This window comes from Urocitellus parryii, chromosome 2, assembly GCF_045843805.1.
Source record: "Urocitellus parryii isolate mUroPar1 chromosome 2, mUroPar1.hap1, whole genome shotgun sequence".
Lineage (NCBI taxonomy): Eukaryota > Metazoa > Chordata > Mammalia > Rodentia > Sciuridae > Urocitellus > Urocitellus parryii.
Window position 1 is genome coordinate 115019783 of NC_135532.1, and position 7725 is coordinate 115027507.

The window sequence follows — 7725 nt, forward strand, 5'->3', positions numbered from 1 at the left end:
CCAGCATTCTATAGCTCTCTTTCACCTTTGTATTTCCATTCAAAGGTTTGGGGAAAGTCTCTGCAAACCAGAAATCAAAAGAAGGGAAAGCAGGGCTGGGGTTGTAGCTCAGCAGTAGAGTGCTTGCCTCGCATGTGTGAGGCACTGGGCTTGATTCTCAGCACCACATATAAATAACAAAATAAAATAAATGTCTATCAACACCTAATTTAAAAAAAAAAAAGAAGGGAAAACATTCCCTTTTCTACCCTTTCAGCAAACCCATCTTTTCAGTCCTCATGCTGGTTTCAGGAACCAATCCTCACTCTTGTGCAGTACTTCTTGGTGTTTAATTATGTGTGGTTTTAATTTTCTTCTTTATACTTTTCTGTGTTTTCCCATGCATTCTACAACACAATTTTTTACACTTCTTTTATGAATGAAAATATTGATGAAAAGAAATATCCCTCCTGGGCTGAGGATGTGGGCTCAAGCAGTAACGCACTCGCCTGGCATGCGCAGGGCGCTGGGTTCAATCCTTAGCACCACATACAAATGGAATAAAGATGTTGTTTCCACTGAAAACTGAAAAATTTTAAAAAAAGAAGAAGAAAAGAAATATCCCTCCTATTTTTACAATTCCTCCAAACCTGCTCATTCAACTGCCAATTTCCCCCTGACACACACACACACACACACACAAACACACACACACACACGCATACAAGTTCATGTACCACTCCCACACCATTAGCATCATCAGCCTGCCGGACCATACCTAAAGCTTTCCTTCACCACATCCCCACTAGGGATCCCCAAATAGTGGGTCAGGTATAATCTCCATCTGATCCCAAAGATGGGCTCCTACTCCTGGCTTGCACACACAATCCATGGCCTGCTCTTCCTTCCCAGGTGAGCTCATAGTGACACAGTCTTGGCCCCAACCAAGTGACATCTGTTGAATAGCCTGCCAGTCTTCACTTTCTGGCATGTGGGTGGCTCACAGGCCCTGGCCTCACGCTTTCAAACCATGAGAGTCTCGGGAACCTCTCATGTCTCTTCGATAAGCTTCAGAGTGTGGTTTCACCCAAGCAAAATGGTGGTGTCTGGGTGCCCGCCACAACTTGCTACAGCCTGAGAGCCCTGCCCTGAGCCATAAATCCAGACATTCGGAGGGGTTCCTCACTCTTTCCTACCTTTCTCCCAGAAGGCAGCCTTTTCCAAGCCGTCTGGAAAGGTACGGTCACCACCCAAGCTAACTTGTCTGAATCATCTGGAGAAGTGCAGTGCCTGAGACCCTCGACGGTGGCTAGCACAGACCAGGTTGTGACTGACAACTGAGAACTCTCACTGCACACTGGACGTTTGGTTCTCACAAACCTTATTTTTCCTGCAGGCCAGGAATTGGATTCTAAAGCCCAGCACCAGCACCCGGTACCCACCACTTCCGAGATCCTCAGAACGACAGTGCAGCTGACCAGGACCACTCGGATGGCACCCTCCGGGTGTGGTAGGACTCACAGAAGGTAAGGCTAAGCAGGGAAAACAGCGCTCTAGCTCTTATACCAATGCACAACCCCTCATCCTATCCTCGTGACACTCCATGCACTGATCCTGTTTGGGTCACTTCCCTAACACAGAAGCATGAGGTCACTTGGCTGGGACGTGCTATGTGTAGACCCCAAGCCCACGTCCTGCCTCAGGCCCTACAGAGAGAAAACACCCGACAAGCCCAGAGTCTGGGTCCCCACTCTGGCTTCTCCACTGCCTGGCCCTCTCTGGTCTCTTGAAGCTTCAGGCCCCTTATCACAAATGGGGCTTAAGACTAGGCAGCTTCCCTCAGAGCCTGCGTCCCAGGGTCAGTGACAGTTGAGCAAGCCTCTCCAAGGTGCAATGGGGGAGAGCTTCCTGAGAGGCTCTGCTACCTGTGGGGATGGGACTGTTTCTGTGGAAACACTCATCACCCTTCCCACAGAGCTCTGACGAGGAGAAGCCCTGCCCCCACTGTGTGTTTTCACCACTGTCCCCCAGCCGAGCTTGATCCTTGCAACTCTCTGAGGGCCCTGGAGAGGGCCAGGCTCCTTCCAAGAACAATAACACACTCTGTCCAGGCTTGTCTTTGCCTGCCAGCAAAAGAAGACACCTGAGCCCACGAAGGTTCTAGAACCATCTGATGAACTAAAAGGCTGCTAGAGCTTCCGGCTCAAACCCCTTAGCTTCCTAATCATCTGAAACCCAGGTAACACGCCATTCGAGCAGGTGAACCTGTGCCCCTGTCTATGCCATCTTCTCATTTCCTCCGCAGAGCTGTCCCTCCACACAGAAAGGGGCACACCTAGTCACGTGTGCTTAACTGCTGTCTACTTAGGGGACAGATACTGGCTGCTTCCACGTATGTCTCCAATGGATGAAAAATCGCTTCCTGGAACACGATTTTAGGGACATAACGAACTATGGCTTGCTTGCTAAAATAAAAATCAACCAGTTTTGCTAAGTCTATTTTCTTCTGAGATTCAAGTTATAATAAGGGACTGTGAGGTCCTTAAGAAGGGGGCTTTAGATTCTCTAAAAGATCAATACTAACTGCTAGTTACAGAAGAGCCCCGGGTGTCAAATGGAAAAGGCGCCCCCTAGAGCCAAGGTGGGAGCCAAGGTGGGAGCTGCTCAGATACTGGACTCCGCAGGGCTCTAAACAGCGGCCTCCAATGGAGGAACCACACTTCCTACCTCTTCTGACCATCTACTCCCAGGGGAAGCAATTCTGCACCCTGATTAAGCCCCTGTCCCCAAATCAGCTGACTCAAAGGGACTCCTGCACTCCCCACCTGACACGGCAGGTAGTGACATAGGGGGGCAAGTGGGGACAGGAGCTGCTGGAGGCCAGCCTGCTGACATGAAGGCCAGAAGGAGAAGGGGGAGGAGGGAGGCGGGAGGGGGTGGGAAGATGGCGATGGAGGAGGGAAGAGGACTCAGAGGTTCCCGCAGGGTTTTCCTCTGTGGAGCACTGAGCCCTGGACACTGAAGAATGGAAATGCAGGCTGGGTGCCATCTGCCACAGGCTGTGCAATGTCCTTTCCGTGTGGCTAACCCCCACTAACGTGTCTCCAGACAGCCCGTCCTGGGTCTTCCAGGGGCCACTGGCCTTGCTGGGAAGGCTCTGGGTGTGCAGCACAAGTGGTCCCATGACTCGGTTCCCTCCCCTTCAGTTGTGTCCCATGCAGCTTCTGTGAAATCACTGTTCTATTAACTGAATGCCATTTGGTAATGGGAGGATAGGGGGGAGCTGCAGCTGTTTTGTTGACATTCTAAATGCCTCAAAGCATACACAATTTTTTGTTGATATTTTTAAAAATAAATTTTAAAATAGACTCAACATGTGGTATTGGTGCCTGGCCTTTTTTTTTTTTTAACAAGCATAAGGGTTTGAAGTTTATTCATGCTGTAGTATATATTAGTACTTATTTTTAATAACTTTATTAAAATTTATGCCCCATAAAATTTACCCATGTAAAATGCAGAATTTAATGGTTGTGGTACATTTGAGAACAACCAACACTATGGACTAATTTTAGAACTTTTCCATCACCCTAAAAGAAACCTAACCCATTTAGGGGAACAATCACTCCCCATTTCCCCCCCACCACTATCCCCAGCCCTGAATAACCACTAGTCTACTTTCCTGTCACTAAAGATCTCACTACTCTGCACATTTATATAAATGAAATCATACACTATGTCATCATCTTTACTGGCTTCTCTCATTTAGCATAATGTTTTCAAGGTTCATCCATGTTTAAGCCTATATTAATACATTCTTCCTTTTTACTGATTCCTTTGTTTTGCCAAATAATATTCCACTGTATAGACACACCACATTCTGTGTATCCATTCATCAGCTCATGGGTGTTTGGCTTGTTTCCACTCTTTGGCTATTATGAGCCATGCAGCTATGAACATTCTTAGTCAAGTCATAGTGTGAACTTGTTTTCAGTTCTCTTGAGTAGATATCCAGGAGCTGAACATCTAGGTCACATGATAACTCTATGCTTAACATTTAAAAAAAAATTTTGATGTGTCCAACTTTATAGGGTACTTATGGTAATTCCATACACATATACAAAATGTGTGGATCAAATTAGGGTAATAAGTGTTTCCAAATCTTCAGCCATCACTCATTTTTATGTATGGGAAATTTCATTCTCTTCTTTGCTAGTCATTTTGAAATACCCCATAGGTTGTTTTGCCAAACTTACTCCAGTGTCCTGAAGAGCCAGGAGTGATTCCTCCGCTCTGTTCCTAGGTCACATATTGAATTCTACTCCCCCCACATCTCTTGCATCACCCTTCCATTCCATACTTCTGCAGCGTTGACTTACTGGTTTCCACAAATGAGTAGGAACATGTGGCAATTGTCTTTCGGAGATGACTTGTTTCACTTGTATGTTTCATATTTTGAGAAATTGCCAGGCTGCTTCCTGATGTCTGCACCATTTTATGTTCCCAAGAGCCATGTGTGAGAGTTCCAACTCCCCCCACGCCCTCACCACCTCTGGTTATTATTGCTGTTCTTTACGGCAGCCATTCTAGGACCGTAAAGAGGTGTCTCGTTGAGGTTTTGATTTGCATTTCCCTAATGGCTAAATGAAAAGTCTCCAAGAAAGCAATACATTTTGTGAATGCTTTAAAATTTTACCAGTCACATTTAGGTTTATGATCTGTTCTGAGCTGCTTTTTGTATATGATATAAGGTCTTAGCCCTTGTTTTTTGGTTTCATTTTGGGTGTGGATTTGTTTGCTTATAAATAACCACCTGTCCCAGCACCATCTGTAAAAAGACTACTCCCCCCACCACCATTGAATTACCTTGGCACCTTGGGAAAGGTCAGCTGGCCTCAGTGCAGGGTTGGCCAGGTTCTACCCACTGCCCTGCTCGTCTCTCCTTATGCTCCTTCATTGAAATCTGGAAATGTAAGTCCTCCCATTTTGTCCCCTTCTTTCAAACTGCCTTAACAATTCTGAGCGCTCTCCATTTCCCTGTGAATGTTGGGGCAGGCTGAGCAATCTCAGCGGGGATCCTGGGGCTGTGTTGGATCTGTGAAGAAGGAGCATGCCATCTTAACACCGCTGAGCCCAAGTATCGAAGACCCAGATGGTGCTCAAGAGCTCTGCCTCCTTCTGAAGGTCCAGTCCAACACAGTAGGTCCTGCAAGGCCCATCTTGGCCCATCCCGAGTAAAGAGCCAGCTTCCTCCCTGCAGCACCACCCCTCATGGCCACCTTAGAGCTTGACAGAGCCACACAACCCACCCTGGCTTCCCAGGCCCATGAAGCTCCCCTTGCCTCTGGGCCTCCTCTCACCCTGATTCACGCAACAGGCCCTGTGTCCTTCAGATCTCAGCCGGCACCTCCCTGCCCGAGACCCACAGCCCACCTGACCTTCTGCTCTCTTACTCCCTCAGTGGCTACTGGAAGGAAAACATGTTAATCAAATGGTGAAGTTAACTAAACACCATGGCTGAAACAGGTTCCGCTGGACCCTACTTCAGGCACTATTTATTTGAGCAATTTTAAAGCTGTTTTCTTTAAATATTTTTAATCCCTCTATAGACTTTTTTATAATTTTGAAATTTGTTCTAATTAGTTATACATGACAGTGGAATGCTTTTTTAAAAATATATTTTTTAGTTATACATGAACATAATGCCTCTATTTATTTTATGTAGTGCTGAAGATCGAACCCAGTGCGAGGAAAGCACTCTACCTCTGAGCCACAGCTCCAGCCCCAGAAGAATGCTTTTTGATGCATCCTACATAAATGGAGTATAACTTCTCATTCTCCTGGTTGTACATGATGCAAAGTTACATCGGTCGTGTAATCATATATGCACATAGAGTAATAATGTCCGATTCATTTTAATATCATTCCTACCCTCATGCCCCTCCTCTCCCTTCACTCCCTCGCATTCTTCCCTACACCCTGCCCCACTTATTGTGAATTACTATCCATATAGCAGAGAAAACACTCAGCCTTTGATTCTTTGGGATTGGCTTATTTCACTTAGCATGATATTCTCCATCTCCATCCATTTACCTGCAAAGGTCATTATTTCATTCTTCTTTAAGGCTGAGTAACATTCTATTATGTGTATGTACCATGTTTTCTTTATCCATTCATCTATTGAGGGACATCTAGGTTGGTTCCATAGTTTAGCTATTGTGAGTTGAGCTGCTATAAACATTGATGTGGCTGTGTCCCTGTAGTATGCTGATTTTAAGTCCTTTGGGTATAAACCAAGGAGTGGGATAGCTGGGTCAAATGGTGGTTCCATTCCAAGTTTTCTGAGGAATCTCCATACTGCTTTCCATAGTGTTTACTCTATAAATTTTTCAGGATTTGGAGAGAATATTTTCCTTCTCTCTTTCCTAGTATTTTTCCTAAACCATTGCACCTGCTTATTCTGTTTGTAACAGTTGCTGTAGCCCAAGAGGCTCCACAAAATGTCCACGACTTTATTCCTGGAACCTGGACTATGCTGCATCATATAGAGTGTAACTAGCATCGGGATTTCAAAAGAGGAGATTCTCCAGGGGTATCCAGGTGGGCCCAGTGACACAATCACAACAGATCCCTATGAGAGGCAAACAGAGAGTGTCCTGCACAGGGGAGACCAGGCAAACCGAGTACCATCTGGCCTGCAGGCAGCCTCTCAGAGCTACAAGGCAGGGAGATGGCGTCTCCTCTCAGGGTCTCCATGGGAATGCACTCTTGACAGCCCAGGGAAGCTGATTTCAGAATTCTCATCTACAGAACTGTCTTGAGAATAAATTTGTGATGTTTTAAGGCACTAAATTTATGGTCCTCTGTTACAGCAGCAGAAGTTAAAAAAAAAAAAAAGTAGTAATGAGTTGGAAATAACCTAATATCCAACTAAAGGGGCTTGTTGGAAACAACCTGGATATCCAAAAACAACAAGTGGGAAAGAACCTGGGTGTCCTCAGGAAGAAACTTCTGGTAAGTTTAAAGGTATAGTGTGATTTGATCTTTTGATGCATAAAAATGATCTAGAAAGCTACCTACCAAGTTATCAAAGTAGATAAGATAATGAGTATTCTTTTCGGTATTCTTTTTGTTTTGATTCTTTATTTGCAGTGAGCCTGAGGCTGTGCTGTACTGTAATAAGGGAGAAAAGGCAATAAACGAAGCTTAAGCAATAAAGGAAACAATAAGAAAATACAGGGGAGAGATTTGAAAATTTGAAAAGCTTGCATGGATTGTTGGATTTCTTAATTTCTAATTTTTATGCTTGCAGCTTTCTCTGTACAATTTGTTCAGCAATGTTTCCAATAACTTTTCCATCTCATAAATTGGTTGGAAATGAGTGCTGCTAATCTCTAGTTCCCATTTGTACAACCTTCCCACATACTGTACTTATTGTATTGAGCCTCAGTTACAGGAACAGATGTATGTATGTGCCAGAAGACTCTGTCCTTGCCAAAAATGTTCATTTAGATGTTGAGGATCAATGGAACTAAGTAAAATAATTAGAAAATGAGGCAATATGCAGGAGAATGCTGTGTATGTTTGTATTGGAAGAGAAAGATGTGGCAAGTCATAAATCACACAGACGTCACACGTGCCTATGTATGCACATCAGTCCCCAGCATCGAGTTCAAAGCATACCAACTGATAATAATAGTAGTAGCAATGATAACAGCATTCACTATAAGAATAATAGTCACATATTCC